Source organism: Crocodylus siamensis, chromosome 4 (assembly GCF_052110815.1).
Source record: "Crocodylus siamensis isolate JL-2025a chromosome 4, ASM5211081v1, whole genome shotgun sequence".
Taxonomy (NCBI): domain Eukaryota; kingdom Metazoa; phylum Chordata; order Crocodylia; family Crocodylidae; genus Crocodylus; species Crocodylus siamensis.
Window position 1 is genome coordinate 218,128,808 of NC_143398.1, and position 20,248 is coordinate 218,149,055.

At 44.0% G+C, this 20,248-nt stretch overlaps 1 long non-coding RNA gene across 2 annotated transcripts in view; it reads right to left on the minus strand.

Annotated features, from left to right (window-relative positions):
- Positions 1-9,182: 9,182 nt before the first annotated feature.
- LOC149867579 (uncharacterized) overlaps positions 9,183-20,248 on the minus strand; it is a 78,664-nt gene continuing 67,598 nt past the window's right edge. For both annotated transcript variants that reach the window (XR_016442091.1, XR_016442092.1), the window contains exon 6: positions 9,183-9,674. This is a non-coding gene — a long non-coding RNA (uncharacterized LOC149867579). The remainder of the gene's footprint in view (positions 9,675-20,248) is intronic.

A 20,248-nucleotide genomic window follows, 5' to 3' on the forward strand; every position in this document is an offset into this window, starting at 1 on the left:
TCTACGACATTTTCTGAGGTTTTAAAACTACATTTAACTGTTGGTCAGTATCTGAGAGAAAGGGGCAGTTTCAGTTATCTTAACTAAAGTCCTTAGCAGAGGCAACTTTTATCACATGTGGAAAGGCCACTGTCTCTTCTTTACCATAGCAGAATCTCTAGAAGCACAATTCTTGTCACTACCTACTTGTAATAATATTAAAAATGAATCTAAAGAAAAGACTAGCAGCAGAATCAGCTCAGTATGCTATATCTGCAGTCTGGTGGTCCATGTTGCTATTTATACTAGAAAACATGGCAAATCACATTGAAGAAAAACAAAGTTAAATGGAATAGTCAATAAGGTAGCTAAATTCAGGCAACAATGCTAATGCACCACTGTAGAGTCCAATCACTGTTCCCTTTTGAGGGAAAATATCCCAGGCTAAGTGCAGACAGTTAAAAAGCCTAAAGCTGAATCAATTCAGTCTTTGCAGGTTAGACTAGGCGACAGAAATTAAACTCAGAAACAACTGGACATACACATCAACCATCAGGATGTAGCCACATGCCTGCAGTAGTTCAGACTAGAAGCCGGGGGGCGCTAGAGCACTACTCTCTGGCACTTCCACTTCAGGCTGTCCCTGAGGTCTCTGGGATTTCGTAAACCAGTTTGGCCCAAACCAGTTAAGTCCAATACTACATTCAACCAGGTTTATCTTAGACCAGTTTCAGCCATTTTGAAACTGGTTTATGTGCACTGAACTTTTGTTCTGTTACAGGTTTAAACTGGTTTCTGATCACTTAAACTGGTTTATATGCAACTTCTGTCCCTAGCCCTAGTGAAGTTAAGGGTCTTCATTCACAGAAGTTTTGCCACTGTCAGGAGTAGAGTTTTCAACCCTTGGAGAAGAGTTGAAATGCACTAAAATCAGGACAGGAAGATGTCTGGCACCCATAACAATGCTAATTCTGCCACTTTACACATAGATAAAAGATATAAAAGATATCTCTATATATCTATATAGATATAGTGGCTGAGTTACAGTCCTGATGGGAGCAATAATTTCTAGTCTCCTGATTTTTGTGTATTTAAAGTCTCATGCTTAGCACTGCATTAGCGTTTGTATCTCAGGAACACATATATTTCATTCTCTACTCTGTTTCTAGAAACACAAAGCCTGACTGCTGTTTCTGTTTATTTCCAAGTCTGCCTAGTACTGACACCTTATGGTATCACTGATGATTGGGATTCTACTGATGCATTATTTTCTGTGGAAAAAATATTTGAAAAGAATGCTAAGTTTATTTATAAAATATACCTGCATAAACATGGAACAATTCAGGGTGGTTTTGCACTGTCTACTAAAAGAAAGAGAAATAGGACTTGTCATACTGAATCAGACCTGCAGCGTCTGGAGTTCACTGTCTGTTCTCTAACAATACTCATTCTTTCAGATGTGAGCACAAGAAACCACGTAACTCACTATTGTGATATAACCTGCTATTGGAGAAGCTTATTCAGAATGACTCAGGGTCTAAAGCATGAAGGTTTATACATACCCTTTTAAAACTACAACTGTTGTGTTTCATTATCTATACTTACCCAATCATTTTTTAAATTTTAATGAGTTCTTGGCCTTATTGGTAGCTCACAGTTATGTGTTCCACAAGTTAATTATGCATAGATTTCCTTACTGATTTTAAATGTACTATCTTTCAGTTTCATAGGATGTCCTCTTACTACGATGTCATAGTGTTCTCCATGTTATTATTTTATATGCCTATCAACCATTATGTTCTTTAAACCAAGCATCCCTAATCTTTTCCAAATTTTCTATGAAGAAAATCTATCTGTGCCCTCAGACAACTCATTACCATTAAACAAGACTAAAAATACAAAGTAAAAATCTTTATTGTCATGTTCAAAAGTAGCCTGGCACTACCTTCCTACAGTAATTTTAAAAGATGTTATTAAACTATGCAGATAGTCTTCTCACCTTCAACCCTGAAAGGTCACCTGCAATTTGGCTGCTTAAAAGAGTGTTTGATAAATGGCCTTTGTTAGCTTAACCCTTCTGAATTCAGGACAATTATTCTTATTGAATTCTAACATACTTCTAAATGTGTCCTGAGCCAGTGGGTTTAATATTAATAATGTTGGGTTTTTGGTTGTAGCCATGTTGGTCTAAGGATAGGCAGGTAATATTTTTTGAGTAGGTGTAATATCTTTTATCAGACTAACCAAGTAGTTGGAAAAAAGTTCTTAACAAGCTTTCAGGCACAGTCACCCTTCTTCAGGCATAGGGAGTCTCTGCTGGTCTGAGACTCCAAGGAACGAGAGAAGCTAAAAGTATGGCAGGATGTCAGTGACAATGTAAACAGGTAGAAATTAGAAAGACAAAAGGTCAGGCATAGAAGGGCAGAGGAAAGAAAAGGGAGACATCACAGTAATAGAATACAAGGTAGAAAAAGGCTATCTGTGAAAAAGGGAATAGTTGGAGATTAGGAAAACAGGAATGACAGAAGCTAGAAGTGTGACAGGATGTCAGTGAAAATATAAATTGGTGGAAATAATAAAAGCAAAAACGTAAACCAGGGGGAAGATAGCAAGGGGGAGTGGGGAAGGGGAAAAAAGGCCAAAGGGAAACATACCAAGGCAATAATACAAAGGTGAAAAAGAGGCATCAATGAGAAAGGAAACATATGGAAAACACGGAGACAAAGGGCAGAAAACTAGGGGAGGGGAGGGCAGAAACGATGGGGGAAAAAAAGAATGTAAGAGGTCAGGTCAGGCAGGTACCTGGTGAATCAGGTATCAGGCAGGTTGTAATGTGTCATAAAACCAATATCTATATTGAGTCCATAATTTTTTTGTATCCAGTAAATTTATGAAGTGAAGTTCATAGTCTTATCTACAAAAGGTGTTTTGTAAATTCCCTTTGAGGATTAAAACTGAGGGATTGGAGAGGAAGTGATTGTTCTGTGAGAAGGTAATTGGGTTTTCTTGTCTTCAGTAGATTTCTGGTGTGTGTTCCTTTGGGTGCGCAGTTGTTGTTTGGTTTCTCCTACATATTTTCCATCAGGGCATTTGGTGCACTGGATGAAATATATTACATTTCTAGAGGTGCGGGTATATGATACAGGAATGATGCTGATGGTTCTGTTGTGGGGTTTAGTTATAGTGGCAGTGGTGTATATGTGTTGACAGATCTTGTATTTCTTTTCCTGGCATGGTCTGGATCCACTGAGTGTAGTTTGGGTCATAGGGAGTTTGCTTCTACTGATGAGGTTAGTGGGGTTCAGTGCTTGTTTAAAGACTAGGATGGGTGGCTCTGGAAAGATCTCTTAAAGAGTGGGGTCTTCTTCTAGTATAGGTTGCAATTATTTGAGGATTTTCTGTATAGGTTCCAGGGAGGGATGATATGTCATAACTAATGGTGTGTAATTTGTGGGGATTTTCTTTTTAGAATGTAGCAAGTTTTCATGTGGTATTCAAGTGGCTCTTTCACAAGTGCAGTCTCTCCCTGGAGGAGTTTCCTTGCTGGCTGAAGGCCCTTTTGAGATTTGTCAGGTGGTGATCACAGGTTTTGTCCTCGCTGCAAATTTGGTGGTATTGGAGAGCGTGGCTGTAAGTTACAACTTTCTTGGTGTGTCTAAGGTGATTATCGGTCCATGAGTTTCTTATATAAGGTAGTTTGGCTTTTACCATCTTGGATACTGATCGTGGTGTCCAAAAAGGAAATGCTAGTCTTAGAGTATTCAAGCAATAGTCTGATGGAGGGCTGATGATTATTGATTTTTTGGTGGAAATCAATCAGAGACTGCACGGTTTCAGTCCAAATGATGATGTCATCTATGTATCTCAGGTATAGTAAAAGTTTGATAGTGCAGTTCTTTAGGAAGTCTTATACTAGGTGGGCCATAAAAAGGTTGGCATATGTGGGGCCATTTTGGTGCCCATAGCTGTGCCCATGGTTTGGAGGAAGTGTTGGTTGTTGAAACTGAAGTTGTTGTGTGTGAGGATAAAGTATATGAGTTCAGTGATATCCTGAAATCTGTACTCTGAGTTGTAATCTCGTTCTTGTAGATATGTGAGGCAAGCATGGATGCCATCCTGGTGTGGGATGTTGGTATAAGCTAGTGATATCCATGGGCGCGTCCAGAGGAGTTCGCACATGCCTCTCGCCCCATCTCTTTGAGACGGGGCAAGAGGCATGTGCGGGAATGAAAAAATGTTCCCTGCGCTGCAAGTTTGGATATCCAAAAAAATGAAGTTAAAAAAAGCAGGGCAGGGCACAGTCCCAAACCATGCCCTAAGGCAACCAGAGTCTGGGTCCTCCATGGAGACACTCTGGCTGCCACAGCTTCTCTATGGTTGGCCCCTTGCCCTGGTGCTGAAGCAGCTGCTTCAGCACCAGGGCTCCAGTGCCATAAGTAAGGGGTCAGGGGGCTGCAGAAGGGGGAAGGGGACTATGGCGGGACCCCCACTGGCAGCACCCACTCCCCCAGTCCTGCCCCATCCTGCCCAGCCCAGCCCCTCTACCTGCCTGCTCCCTGAGTCCCCCTGAGCCCTTTTCTGCCTCACTCCATCCCCCATCTGCCCCCCTGACCCCCGATCACTTTTCAGCCTGTCCCCACCCCCACCTGCTCCCCAATGCCCCCATTCTTTCCCTGCCCCACAGCCCCCTGATACCTGCTCCCCCACCCCAGCATCTCAACAGTTTAAAACAAAACAAAACAAAAAACACCCCAGCACTTACCAGCAGTCCAGCCGCTGTCTTGATGACTGGGGCCCCGCCCCGACAGCACGGGGCAGAGGGACAGCCCCAGTGGCCTCAGCCTGGGCCCTCCTGCCCCCCGCTGCCCTGTGCTGCTGGGGCGGGGGGACTCTGCCAGGAGGCCCCAGAGTCCCTCCAGCTCCTGCTTCTAAGGTAAGTAGAGGCTTTTTTTTCTTTCTTTTTAAAGTGACGGTGCCTGGGGTGGGGTGGGGTGGGGTGGGGTGGTAGCCCCTGTGGGGGCCATTTGGCCCCTGCTGGGGGGCTGTAATCCCTGTGTGGGGAGCCATAAACCCTGTGGGAGAGCAGCAAAATATATATTCATGTTTCATGAATTCATGAATATATGTATTTAGAGTTCACTTTATTATTATGATAGAGACACTGGTAGGCTTCCACATTGCTTTAACACTGTAGATATATCAATAAAACATTGTTTAACTGATCGCTGTCTCTGTTTCACTCTCCCTTTATGGTGGTCTTTTGATTTAGTTGTGGAGGAACATGGATTTGGGGGTATTTTACAGGGTGACTTTGGGATTTTTTTTTAATCAGGGATTTTTCAGTTTTCCAGTAGGGAATACCAGAATTCCTGCTAGGGAGGCCAGTAGCAGGACCCTGCCTGCTCAGAGTTGGCACCTTGGACCCAGCTAGCTGTGGCTGACCTCCTGGCCAAATGGGATCCGGAGGACATGTTTTGACAGTTCAAAGCAGGTCACCACACCCAGAACATCTTCCGGGTGATAGCTGCCCAGATGGCCGGTAGAGGGCACGCATGGCAGTAGTGCCGCACAGAGGCCAACCCTGCAGCCACAGCCCACTGGCAGCTGGCTCAGAGGGGCAGATGCCTCTACTGGCTGTGCAGTCCCCATCTGGGTCTGGCAGGTGCGCAGCAGGTCACAGCCAGGAAGCAGCCCCCACTGCCAGACTGCTTCAGTGGTAAAGGGTGCAGGGAACTCTCAGGGCTGCTTCAGCAGTCCAGCTGGCACAAGGGGTAGTCCCCAGGTACCAGTTGGCTTGGCCCCAGAAACTCCTGAGAGTGAGTAGCCCTGAGCAAGACAGGGCAGCTTTTTATACTGCTGGTCCCATGCTCTAGGTCTCCCTGGATGCAGATCCGGGAGGAGCTAGGCAGGGTTATTTTGCCCTGAGTGCAACAATTTGCTCTACAGCAAAATGCATGTCCAAGCAAAATGCATGTCCGGCGACCTGGTGATTGATGGGAAGCTGGGTGGCAGTGACCACGAGCTGATCACCTTCACCATCCGCCATAAAGCTGGCAAGTCAGTCAGCAACACAGAAGTCCTTGACTTCAGAAAAGCCGACTCTGACAAGCTCAAGAGGCTAGTCGGTCAGGCCCTCAGGGACCATGACCCCAGGGAGATGGGAGTTCAAGAACAGTGGTTGCTTCTCAAGGAAGCGATCCTCAGTGCACAAGCTAAATCTATTCCAACACGGAGGAAAGGCAGCAAGAAGGCACATCAGCCCTACTGGCTCTCCAGAGACCTAGCGGACCTACTGTGGCTAAAAAGGAAAGCCTACAAAGGATGGAGGATGGGATTCACCTCTAAGGAGGATTACTCCGCGCTGGTCCGGTCCTGCAGGGAGCAAACCAGGAAAGCCAAGGCTGCAACTGAACTCCAACTAGCTTCAGGCATCAAGGACAACAAAAAGTCCTTTTTCAGATATGTGGGGAGCCGCAGGAAAAGCAAGGGCAATGTTGGACCCCTGCTAAACCAGATGACAACTGACGCCCAGGAAAAAGCCAACCTATTAAATAGGTACTTTGCGTCAGTCTTTCATCAGTCACATGGGATGCCCATGCCTGCTATGGGACAGGGAAATCTGCGTGAGGGGGATCCCCTACCCTCCATCAATGCTGACCTCGTGAAGGAACACCTTGAGAAGCTGGATACCTTCAAGTCAGCTGGCCCTGACAACCTGCACCCCAGGGTACTCAAGGAGCTGGTGAGCGTCATAGCCCAGCCCCTGGCACGGGTCTTTGAAAACTCCTGGCGCTCTGGTGTAGTGCCCGAAGACTGGAAGAAGGCCAATGTGGTGCCGATCTTCAAGAAAGGGAGGAGAGTGGATCCGGCTAACTACAGGCCCATTAGCCTGATTTCTATCTTGGGGAAGATCTTAGAAAAGTTTATTAAGGAGGCCATCCTTGAGGGACTGGCCCAGGCTAACATCCTAAGGGACAGCCAGCACGGGTTTGTTGCGGGTAGGTCTTGTTTGACCAATCTCATTTCCTTCTATGACCAGGTGACCTATCACCTGGACAAGGGAGAAGAGATTGATGTCATATATCTTGACTTCAAAAAAGCTTTTGATCTGGTATCCCATGATCTCCTCTTGGCCAAACTGCCCAGTTGTGGCCTTGGCTCCACCACGATCCGCTGGCTGGGAAATTGGCTTCGTGGTCGGACCCAGAGGGTTGTGATTGATGGCAGTCACTCATCATGGTGCCCTGTGACCAGTGGGGTCCCTCAAGGCTCTGTCCTGGGACCCATACTGTTCAACATCTTCATTAACGATGTGGACATTGGAGTCAGGAGTGGACTGGCCAAGTTCACCGATGACACCAAACATTGGGGCAAAGCATCCACGCCAGAAGATAGGCGGGTGATCCAGGCTGACCTGGACAAGCTCAGCAAATGGGCAGACAAGAACCTGATGGTGTTTAACACCAAAAAATGCAAGGTTCTCCACCTTGGGAGGAAAAACCTGCAGCACCCTTATAGGCTCGGCAGTGCTACGTTGGTTAGCACTACAGAAGAAAAAGACTTGGGGGTCATCATTGACCACAAGATGAACATGAGCCTGCAATGCGATGCTGCGGCTAGTAAAGTGACCAAAATGCTGGCGTGCATCCATAGATGCTTCTCGAGCAAATCCCGGGACGTCATTCTCCCCTTGTACTCGGCCTTGGTGAGGCCGCAGCTGGAGTACTGCGTCCAGTTTTGGGCTCCACTATTCAAAAAGGATGTGGAGAAGCTTGAGAGAGTCCAGAGGAGAGCCACGCGCATGATCAGAGGTCAGGAAAACAGATCTTACGATGACAGGCTGAGAGACATGGGACTCTTTAGCCTGGAAAAGCGCAGGCTCAGGGGTGATCTGATGGCCACCTATAAGTTTATCAGGGGTGACCACCAGGATCTGGGGGAACGTCTGTTCACCAGAGCGCCCCAAGGGATGACGAGGTCGAACGGTCACAAACTCCTGCAAGACCGTTTCAGGCTGGACATAAGGAAGAATTTCTTTCCTGTCCGAGCCCCCAAGGTCTGGAACAGTCTGCCAGCAGAGGTGGTTCAAGCACCTACATTGAACACCTTCAAGAGTAAATTGGATGCTTATCTTGCTGGGATCCTATGACCCCAGCTGACTTCCTGCCCTTTGGGCAGGGGGCTGGACTCGATGATCTCCCGAGGTCCCTTCCAGCCCTAATGTCTATGAAATCTATGAAGCATGTGCGCTGAAGCAAAAAGCCCCAGCTCAAATTTGCATCACTTGTATTTGAGCTGCAGTAAGCGCACGTGTGTGGATGTGCCCCATGGGAGCTAAGAGAGTACTGCTGGGAAGGTAGTTTATGTTTCTGAGTTTTTGCAGGAAGTCTGTTGCATCTTGGATGAAATGAAACCTGATATTTCTTCTGTTAGGATACCATGGTTTTAAATGATAGGATTATTTGTTTGTGGATTTGAGGGAGCAGGTAAACAGTCCTTGGATTGGGTAGTGGAGAGATCAGAATCTTGTAGTTCTGATGGACATGATATGATGGTGGTTTTGAGGAGAAAAGGGCAGTAGGAACTTTCTCTAGTTTTTTATAGTAGGTAGTGTCAGAGAGTTGTCTGTTGGCTTCTTTTATGGAGTCTTCACAGTTAAGGATAACTATAGCTCCTCCTTTACCTGATGGTTTTATTACTATTTGGTGGTTGGATCTTAGAAACTCTATGACCTGCCTTTCTGAGAGGGAGATATTGTTACACCAGTGTTTGTTGTTGAGTATTTCATTGTTCATTCTTTCTGTGAAGCAATCAATGTAGTGATCAAAGTTTTATTAATAATGTTACTTACTAGTCAAACACAATTATGTTTTCCAAATTATTTTTTTTTAAATCAGTAAAATAATATTTCCATACATTATAGAATCATATGGCTGGAAGGGACCCTGAAGGATCAATCAGGTCCAGCCCCCTGCATGAGAACATCTAAACAGTTATACATACCAAATGCATTTACAGAATTTTAGCTATAGCTAAGGTAATCCTGAGGATGGCTCGCAGCTGATTACTATAAATACTAAATTTGCATTCTAAATCTTTGCCTATCCTATCTTTCCCTCTTTCCTCCCCTTACTGTTACTGGAGAAACCCATCAAGTTCAAAGAAAGTTATTAAGCAATTTTCACTTTAACCAGACCCTTTTTTTCAATGTTTTGATCTCATATGCAGAAGTCTTTACTAACTATCTTATATCCTTCAATGCACACCTTTAGTAGCCAGAGAATTTCAGAACCCCTCAGAATAAATCCCTCAGGATAAATCCCTCAGAATCTAACAAATAACTTGTTCTGACAGATGGGATTTTCTCTGTGTCTCCCAGACTCATCTTGCCGGATAGTCAAACAAGCAAGCAAAAAGGTAAAGTAAGAGTCCATTTTGTAGTATGACATTATGTATAATGTATTAAATTTGCAGATAGCCTGGCCGCATTGCATCATTATGGTGAATTATTTCCAGATTGCTACCCCATCCAGGGAGGGTGCTTAATACCAGTTGATGTACTAGGATTGAGAAACCATCACAGAGCAATATACAGTCACCTTGGATGGTGTCCAAACTCCTGCATCATCTCCATGGAAAAACAGATTTCCAATAGAAAAGCACCAGCTTGTGTGTTGGATCTGTTGCTGTTCAGCCTGAGTACACAACAAAAAGCATAGAGATTATTTTTAAGAAGGGGTGTTTATTGGGAGGGAAACGGGTTATGGAGTGGCTAGACTGAAAAATAGCTCAGGGGTGGCCAACCAGTGGCTCCAGAGTCACATACCGCTCTTCAGAAGTTAAGATGTCTCTCCTTGACTCTTTGCACAAGCACATGATGTGACATAACGGCTCTGAAAGCTGGTCCCCCTGTGCTTGTGCAAAGATTCAAGGAAAGGCATATTAACTTCTGAAGAGTCGCATGTGGCTCGGAGCCCAGAAAGTAGCTGTTCAGCACCCTGGCAGGCAGGTTATCCCTTCCTTACTTGCTCACCTGAGATGCAGAGTGTGGGCAGCCACATGGAAGCAGTGATGGGGGTGGGAGAGCAATGAGAAGGGATCTAGGGTATGAGGGCAGGGCATGGCAGTGGGCCTGAACCAGGCCAGTGGAAGAGGGGGTGTGGGTGGGTTGTTTACACAAACATGTAGCCTAGAGTGGCTACCTGTTAGCGTAACATGAGCTGGGTAACATGATCAGAGATAAACCTAAGCTGGAGTGGCATAAATTTAAGCCACCTAAAGAGTGCTTAAAACTAGTTTCTAGTGTTAATGCATAGATAATCTAGGGGTTAAGAGCTACAGGAGCTGCCTAATATTAACATGTAAAAATGCCCTCGAGATCAGTGGAAACCAATTGGCTTAAGCACTGAGGGCTCAATGGTTAAGTACACTTACGGCAGACTCAGTACAATTGAAACTAGGTCTGGCTTGAAATAATCCTTATCTCTCATTACAGGATAAAGATACTTCTTAAATAATATGCTGATTCATTGAGAAGATTCTTTGTTACTCCCCACCCATCCTTAGCTACTTCTTACTTGAATTTAGCTGAAACTCTCTTCTCTAATGAAGAGTATCTCTAGGAGGATACCAAGGCATTCATGGCTTGAAAAAATTAATAGGATGCTCAAAATAATATAGGCTGGAAATATTTTGAGTACCTGTTTTATTGGTTTCTCATGCTTGTTCAAGTGTAAATTAGATAAAACTCATCGACGTAGTTCTCAATAAATAAAATCCATTTCAACTGTTCACAGGCCAAAAATCATATCTACTGTGAATGAATGCATGCATGTATGGATTTAGAACCCTTTGAAATGTAATTTATAGAATTTCAGAAGATGTAGGACTCATTACATTGCCTGCATAAATTTAGAACTCACATGTGTGGTCAACCTTTTATGTACCTAGGTTGTAGCCATATTGGTCTAGAGAAAAAAAGCAATCAGAGCTCATGGACAGAAGTGATATCTTTTATTAGACAAACAGGATATATGCAAAAAAAATTTTCTTTAATTGCAAGCTGTCACAGGGCACTTCAGTGCCCTGCTCCTATAAACAGGTCCAGGTGTCGGTTGCCAGGGCAACCACAGTTGGTCAGCTGACCGGAAGGGGCCTGACCTATATAAATGTAACCCAGGCTGAGGCCAGGGAGGCAGTTCCCTGCTAGCAGCCAAGGAAGAAGGAGCTTTGCTGGAGTAAGCTGAGTAGAGAAGCCCGATGGCCTGAGCCGTTTCTGTTAGAGGATACCAGGTGGAGGAAGCCCTGGTAGGGACTTGAATGATGGTTAGCCAGATGGCTTAGAGTTTACGTTGTAACCCAGGGGCTTGAGTTTTCTGTTTGTAGTTTTATAAGACTGGAGGACCAGGTGAGGCTATTAGGGTTGGAGGAGGCCTCATAGGGGCTCCATGGTAGTGTGGGGACCCCGGTGCCAGAGAGGGCACAACATTCAGGGGTGCACTGACCCCAGCCCTGAGAAGGGGCGCAGAGGATTGGGGGCTAGGTAAGGCTGAGGCTGCCTCAGCCCCACATGAACTTTTAGACCCCAGGAGGGGATTTGGGGGCCAGGCACGGCTATGACCACCTGAGCCCCAATTGTGAGAGGCCCCAGTGCGGGCACGGTTGCGAGGGAAGGCCCCAGTGCAGGCATGGTCGCGAGGGAAGGCCAGGGAGCATCTGCGGGGAACGTGGGCAACTACAAGAAAAGAGAGCCCAGGGAGCGTCCGTGAGGGTGCAGGCGATAGAGACAAGCCCAGGGAGCGTCTGTGAGGGCGCAGGCGATTGAGACAAGCCCAGGAAGCCTGTGAGGGTGCAGGCGATTGCAAAACAAGTCAAGGGGCACCCGTGAGGGCGCCAAGGGCAGAACTGACCAGATAACGTCCGGTACATCTGCGAGGCTTGGGGTGTGGTACGGGATGGTTGGAGCCACGCATAGCCCCTAAGGCTTTAGTGCACCAAGTCACGTAAGGCAGAGCACAGACTGGGATACATCGGGGCACTGTGTCAAAGAAGACAAAAGGCAGCCTCCCTTAAACAGTATGAACTTCAAAGACGTGGCAGGCAAGACGGTGAGGGTACACTGACACAAGCTTGGCATGGTAAGGGGTGCTAGGGGAGTTCATGTCACCCCTAGGGCACGCCCTGTCACACAAGCTTTCAGGCACAAACACCCTTCATCAGGCATCAGATGTTTGTGCCTGAAAGCTTGAAATTAAAGACAATTGTTTTGCAAAACTTTTGTTGGTCTAATAAAAAAGTATCACCTCTGTCCACGAGCCTTGATTGCTTTTTCCTCTAGACTATTACAGCCAGAACCTGGATATATGACATCACAGGCAACTCATAGGGGAGGTCCGAACATGGCGCCTCCTGACAGGGCTGTCCCCGCTGCCGACAGCATCTGCAGGTGCTCGCCAGCTCTGCCCCCGCCACCGTCAGCACCTGAGGATGCTCACCAGCTCCACCCCAGCTGCCCGCATCTGCGTCTGCTCGCCAGCTCCACCCCCACCACCGTCATCTGCGGGTGCCCCCCTCCCCCGACTCAGGAGGCACCAGTTGCTCATGCTCGACACATGGAAGATATCGAATTTTAGCTGACTTTTTAAATGAAATCTTCATATTTTCTCAAGCAGAAAACAACTCTGACCACCTCAAACCTAAGATCCTTCTCCTGCCTTTGTTTAAGCTAATTTGCACAGCTTCACAGGATAGCTGAGACTCCTTACCAGCTAAGAAGAGGGTTTTAGCATCTACTGACTCCTCTGTGAAATTCTATGAAATAAGAACTTCCATTTCTATCCAGGAGAAATTTTACTATCTTTTCTCTGATGCCTGATGAAAGTGTTTGTGCCCAAAAACTTGCAATTAAAGAATTTTTTTTTGCAAATGTCTTCTTGGTCTAATAAAAGATATCACCTCTGTTCACAAGCCCTGATTGCATCAACCTTTTATGGCTTTTGAGGCATATTTCTTTAAAGCCAGCATTTAAAATTACCTAATTTAAAATGCCTTTTACAGATATCAGGAGCTAGCATACACAACATATTTACAAAACTTAAATGTGAGGAACATCAATTCCCAACTTTTCTTATTTGATGCCATTTATCTTCAAACATACATTCTTTTAACACAAGCACAAAGCTAAAATCTTCATGTGAACAATACAGTGTGTGAAAAGATTCTGTTTTTTTTCTTTCAGATATATTCAAGAACCATATTTTACCTATTTACTTAAAAGTAGTTTTATATTGTCTCCTATGCAAAGATCTCCACCTTCTTTGTAAACATTAGTGAATTAACCCTCCTAACACCCATGTAGAATAGGTATTACAGGGCACCTACACACATGCCTGACACCTGCTCTGATTCATGCTAATTTGCATGTGTCCGAGTCTGCTGGAGCATGATAGTTAACCACTACCAGGCACAGCCACTATGTTGCTAGCCACTGCCACAAGCAGCATTGGTGTCACATGTATTCAGTGTCTCTGTGCTTCAAAATGGCTGCTCATTCAATGAGCTTTAGTTAAAGCATCCTGCCACTATTTTTGAAGTGCAGGGACACCGAATACATGAGACACTGCAAGAGCTTTAATTAAAGCATCTCCCACGACCCGTTCTAATTAAAGCACCACCCCCCCACCATAGGAGCACATGTAAGGATGCCCATAATGATTATTTAGAAAGCGGATGAAGAAAGGTGCCTGAGGTGATATAGTGACTCACAGTATCAGTTGGGACCAGAATCTTCATCTCATAACATATTGTCCCATGCTCTAAATACGGCACTGTCTGGAAAGAGAGGCATTGTCTGCTTTTCACACTGAGTTATACTCAAACCTGTATTCAGTACACTGTCCTTGAACATGCTGGTTTGATGTCCTCAGATATCTGCAGCAACTGACACCTACAGCCTTAGTCACTATATTATTGCAGCTTTATGCCATTGATTTAAACTGTTAAATCAGTAAAAAACCTGAAGTAACACAGTGGTGAATTGAACCCATGATGTATAGCTGTTTCAGACAGAGTCCTTCGGAGACAGCACTGGGAAATCCCAGATCCCAAGGGCTGCCAGCTAGAGCAATTAAATCACAGTGTGCTACTGCACATTCTCTAAAGAGAATTAAAAGAAAGCAATCTGCTCAGTTTTGAATGATAAAAAACCATTGGGAGTTCTCAGTGACAGGGACATGCCTCCCTAGCTGAAAGCAGTATGTGCCAAAACAGCATATATTTTTATTGTTTAGTGTGCTCCACTGAAGCAAATACATATACAGAAAAGATGGTGAAAGAAAAGATGCCTTACATTGGGACCCAAATATATGGAATAAAAAAAAAAATCTTATATATTGAAACAGGAAACAAAGCCTCACAAAAGAAATAGGATGGTTCAGTATAATAAAGAGATGAAAGAAGAACTATATGAAAAAAGGGTGAGAGATTATACTGTCATAAAAGAGGCTAGAAGAAAATCTAAATTAAGTTCATAATGATGAAGGAAAAGAAATGTCTGAAGAAAGTCAAAGCCACGAATTGGATTATGCAAGCAGGCAAAGGGCCAAACTTTCTCTTTTGTATCACCGTTGTTAAGCTGGAGTGACTCCAACAGAGACAGAATTGCACTGTGTTTATGCTGCAGCTGAAGGCAGATTTTAGTCAGAAGTGCTGTTTGTACATAAAACAAACAAAAAAAAATCTTGATCTGATTTAAATTATTTACACCATGTAAATCAGAAGCAAGTCCACTGCAGGCAAGCTGTAGATTAGGGTCACAGTGATGGGGACTCAGAGAATACAAGTGCCAAAAACCTTGGAACAAGAAACAGAGTTACTTTCTGAATGATAGGGACAACATTTTTTCTGTGGGATCATCACACACAGGCTCTTATTTCTGATACAAGCAGCTGACACTGTCATCTCTTATCATATTTCCTCATCTGCCTTCATGGGTTCTCTCTTGTCTTATACTTAGTGTATAAGAGCTCTTCTATGTTCTTAGGGGCAGCCCTTGTAATCTGTGGTTACATAACGCTTAGCACATGGGGTCCTGACCCTTGCCTAGAGCTCCTGAGCTTGCCTAGAGCAATACAAATAATAATACACTACCAACTCCCAGAGCTCAGTACAGAAACCGATCCCAGAATGCACAAGAGAAATCTGCACTAAGCTCTGCAGTGCAGATGCAAGAACACAATGCTGTCCTAAAAGGGGAGTAGCACAGCACTTAGGATTTTATGGAAATGCCTTAAGGTAGCAGAGAGGAAAGATAACTGTACAGTAATAAAAGTAGGCAGGCTGCCTCACTGCAGACAGCAGTGAGAACCCTCTATATTCACAAGCATGCTCACACCACTCTGCGCCCACAATTCGGCACAATTATCCTCATGTTTCAGGGCATATGTTCATCAGAGCTCATCCAATACACAGTGGGCACCAGGCCCTTTGCTCCACGCAGTCCTCACAGGGCAGAGTGGAAAGGTAGAGTTGGTCACAGTTCTTGGATCCTTAAGGCAATTTCATGTCAGCCCTGGCTGTGTTTAGAATAGCCTGAAGGACTGTAGGGGTTCAGATGTGTAGACGTCAGCTACTCCAATGGAGACACACCACATGGAGAGACAGTTCCAGTTTTCACTGCTAAAATAGTGTAAAGGGACAGAGCACAGGCCAAGATATGACCCAAGCACATGTATGATGTGTGCATGTCTGTATAGAGGTAAGTACTACCACCAACAACACAGAGATACTGGAAAACACAGGACCATGAACAGCATGTGCCTCCTGAGGCTTGTGGGGCACAGCAACCACCCACAGGCAGAGGCATGTTGGCGGTGACGTGGGGTGGCAAGCGGTGGGTGGTGAGCAGGGACCACCCGCAGCTCCCAGCAGCCATATTGGCAGCAAGGCCAATCTCGGGGGCGGGGGCATGTGCCCCCCCCACACCCCGTATCCCTCCTATGCACAGGATTGACACTTAGTAACCACTATCAAGAAGAAAAAGTTGCAATGGACTGGCCTTGTCAGGAGAATGGAAGAAGACCTCATGCCAGAGAATACTCAGTATAGAGAGATTTGAGACAGCTCTAGAAACAGGGATCACCCTCCATGGCAGTGCCACAATGCGTGTAAAAATGATATGAAGCTCATTCAACATCAGTGAAGAAAGCTGGGAGGAGCACACAGAATCTTATCCAATCTAGAGGGAACATTTGGCACTGCCTGCAGCTCAACATGAAGCAGCTTTAATTCAGAGGATGGAAGCAAAGTGAGAAATAAGAAAGCAGCATGCTATAAATTTGGACTCCAGCTTAGACAACGTATGGATCTGTGAAACTTGTAACAAGCTGTATTGCTCTTGAAACGGGCTTGTCAGCCACAAACAGATTCATCAGGCATCTGACTAGACCTCTTACATATACACCATGATCCAGAGGATCGATGGTTACCTACTACTACCACCAAAGAAAGCAGTAATTATTACTATATTTATTTTGAATGATCATTTTAAATGAATCCTCTTTACAAGGTAATTGTAGTTATTTGTCTCTGTTAAAGAAAAACAACAAGAACTTTGTGGGACTTATAAGGAGAAATGAATTAACCCCTTCCAGAATCTTTATTTAAAAATCTTATGAAGGGACTGCCTCAAAGCCATTACAAAGCAAAAGATAAATACAATAGGCTCATTGGCAAAATAGCTTCCAGGAGAGATACTCATTACTGCTTGCTTGCTTTCTAATCTCTACCAGGTTTTAAAAAGGCATAGGTTTATTTAGTTTCCTTTTTTCCATCATGCCATCATTAAATTAGAAATATGTCAAGGCTAGCCAAACTACTTACCTGACACATTGCTATAGGAACAAAAGAATGGAAAAGGCTTCCCATGGCAGAATCCAATGCATTCTTAGTCAGCCTCCTGATTTTACATCCTGTCCATCTGGGGTTGTAGTGTTGTTCCCCAGGCAAGCAGGATACTAGAGTGTCATTTTGTGCAGATCACTTGGTGAAATCTTAACCCCACTAAGGGCAATGACAACATTTGTTTTAAGGATATTCTTTCCATTCATCCCCTAACTCACCTGTGGCCCCAGGCTGGATCCAAACTGTGGGGCTCCTTGAGGGCCAAATACAGCCTGGGGTACAAAGGCTGCTACAGTGACCACTGAGACAGAGGTGAGGGGTCCATGATGGTAGCAGCAGTGAGGGGTCCAGTAGACTGAGTCCAGAGGCAGTGGCAGCAGTGAGACAAAGGCCATGCCCAACAGGCCCAAAGGGCTCTGGATTACGTGGCAGACCATACCCGCAACTTCTAGTACCCTCTGGCAGCCTGGCAGGGCAGAGAAAGATGCTCCACAGGCTGGATTTGGTCCATGGGCTGTATGTTTGACACCTCTGCCTGAACTAAACTTATTCTTTCACTATTCAATACATCAAACACCAACATTTGAAGGAGGCTTTGGGCCTGGGTGAAATGAACTGCTTCAAATTATAGTATTTTTTTCAAAAGATCCAACCTTTCAGGGGAAAAAAAAAATCACCGATCGATCCATTTACCTCCATCTACCTTAGCAAGACACTTAAGAGTTAAATGTTCTGAATCAGATTCTATACTTAAAAAGGTAAGACAAGAGTTTTCCAAGAGGTTCTGCATCTGGGATGGAGAAAGTAGAAGGGAGCTATACAAAAGCAGCGACATGAATGCTGATCCATTGCCAATCTCAAGGTATCCTTGGAAGACAAGCCTATCCCCAACCTCAAATGACATCTCTCCAGCAACAGACTACCTAATTATTGTTCTTATCAAGGTACAAGGCCTTGCTACAGACTCAGTACCAGCTGTGGTCTCTCATCAAGATAGACCATGTCATCACTGAACCAAACAACATGGATTCTAAAATTCAGGGTTCATTCAGCTGCTCCTCTACCAACGTCATTTATATCACCAGCTGCTTACAATGACCCTCTCCTGTTTACCTTGGACAGATGGGGCAATCCCTACATGAGAGAACGAATGGACACCAAATCATCATAAACTGCAGAAAGACAAAAGTGCCCGTGGCAAAAGATTTTAATCTTCCTGGACATTCTATTATTAGCTTCAGAGTACCTGCCCTTAAAACAACAAAACTTTGAAAAACAACTTGAACATGAAAATGTGGAGCAAGAAATCAGACAGGGTTGTGTTTCCTGTGGTCTCAACAGAGACTATGGATTCTTTTCCCATTTCTGGGCCAGCTGTTAATATCATCTGAATGCAAAACAGAGCAACAAGAAGTAATCCACTGACTGGATAAACTTAACTATGGTCTCAGAGTCTATGGTTTCTTACCTCTTTACCTAGACAAATGATTTTCTCTGGCTGTTAACTACAGAGTTTTTCAAGGTGTTGAGACAGTTATTTAGCCCTGTTAGTCTGAAGTCAGGCAAAAGGCAGGGTAGTTTTTCACCGTATAGAGTAACACATAGGTAATTTAAACCTATCTGTCTGTAATTTAAACCCTCACTAATAAAATACTAAATTTAAGAGTTAAAAGCACTTTAAAATGCTTCCAGGTTCCCAGGCTCTGGTCAAGGATTGCTTACACAGCTCAGCTCAAGATGTTGCAAAGCTAGTTTTAGGTTTCCTTTGGGCTGACCATGATGCTTCAATATTTCTGGCAGCTGGAGGGCAGCTGCTCATGTGCGAAACTCCAGTCATGCCCTTTAGTCAGTGGGTAATAGTGTAATAGCCACCACGTTCATTTGATATTTCCCAAAGATTCCATGCGAGGGTTGACTCTAATGGCCAGCTATGCTGTCTATATTTTTGCTTGGCTACCGAAGAGCAATACACAGCTGCTTAAAATGATAAACAGTTATCCCAGTGTTTTTATACTTATAGATGAGCCATTCTAGCTATTTATAAAATGAGTGTGGCTAAGTACATGAGGCATACATATAAAGACAGCCTATCTCTGGCTTGCCTGAGAAGACGAAAAGTAGGTGGAAGAGCACAGATATTATTTGGAAAAAGACAGTTAACATGTAAAGAGTTTTAAAACTTATTATTGCATCCAGTCCCTTTTTTGGGCTATTAATAACTACATTCTCTTAATGGTAGCTGAAGTGTGGTCAACCTCTGATCAAATAGATACAGCTAAGGAAGAACAATGCATTCTATTTGTATTTGAAGTCTAGGAATGAATTCAGGATGTGTCAAAACAACAAAATCCAACATGGACTGTGTCTAGCCTCCAATTTAATTCCTCTGCATCCTTGTGATAAAAAGGCTAATTACATTTTTAGAAAAGCAACAACAAAACAAGAAGAATGAACCTTGATTGACTGTTCTTTAGAATACTCTAGGTACCTGAAAAACAGAAGGCACAAAGTGGCTCTTTTTCCTGTGGAAACTCCAGCAGAAAGCAAATCTAAGAGATAAGTGCATTTTTAACTCTTGGAACAAACACCACAAAATCTAACTTTATCCATGACACAGACTACACCATGCTGCTCAAGTGAGAACATTAAATGACAACTGGCTCCAGAGAAATTGATTTTTGTCTTTTTACATTTGGATGGGTAAAGATAAATGTTTTTTTATTGCCTTCTAAACCTAATAGTCTAATACAAAGTGCTTTCCAAGACTACCATCTAGTTTTGTGGATAAAAAATTCTATTTTTACTGAAGGCATAAGAGCTCATTATGTTACATCAAAGCATTCAGAAGTCTTTAAGGGTACAGTACATTTTAGGAGCAGTTATTTTGTTTTTTAGAAAATTGAACAGCTTCTGTCCATTGCACTAGATGTGCTTGTTTTCTTTCAGACAATTTAATTTTTGTCTGGAGCTAATCAAGGCAAGATACTAGCTATAAAGATCAAGGATGTCTACTACCAGTTAACTGCTTTAGCAAGAGACACCTTCATACTTGCAAATAGGACTGAACCTCAAGAACTAAGCAATTCAAAGTAGCCTCAGCTTTATCTATTTATTTATATTTAGTGCATTTCCAGCTCTTTGAATGTAGCCTTGTTAATGTTAATTGGCATAAGCCAATCAATAGGGTTCAAAGCTTGACATCGACTTCTTTACCTCCACCAAGACCTGGCCAACAAAGTCTATATTAAACCTAGCTGAAATCCGTATCTTTTTTCTTCCAGAACTGCAGGTAGTTAACACTTTTCAGAGTCAGCCACTTAGTCTCTGAATATGGCTTTAGGTCCCTGACAAACATTTAGGTAATGTTGCT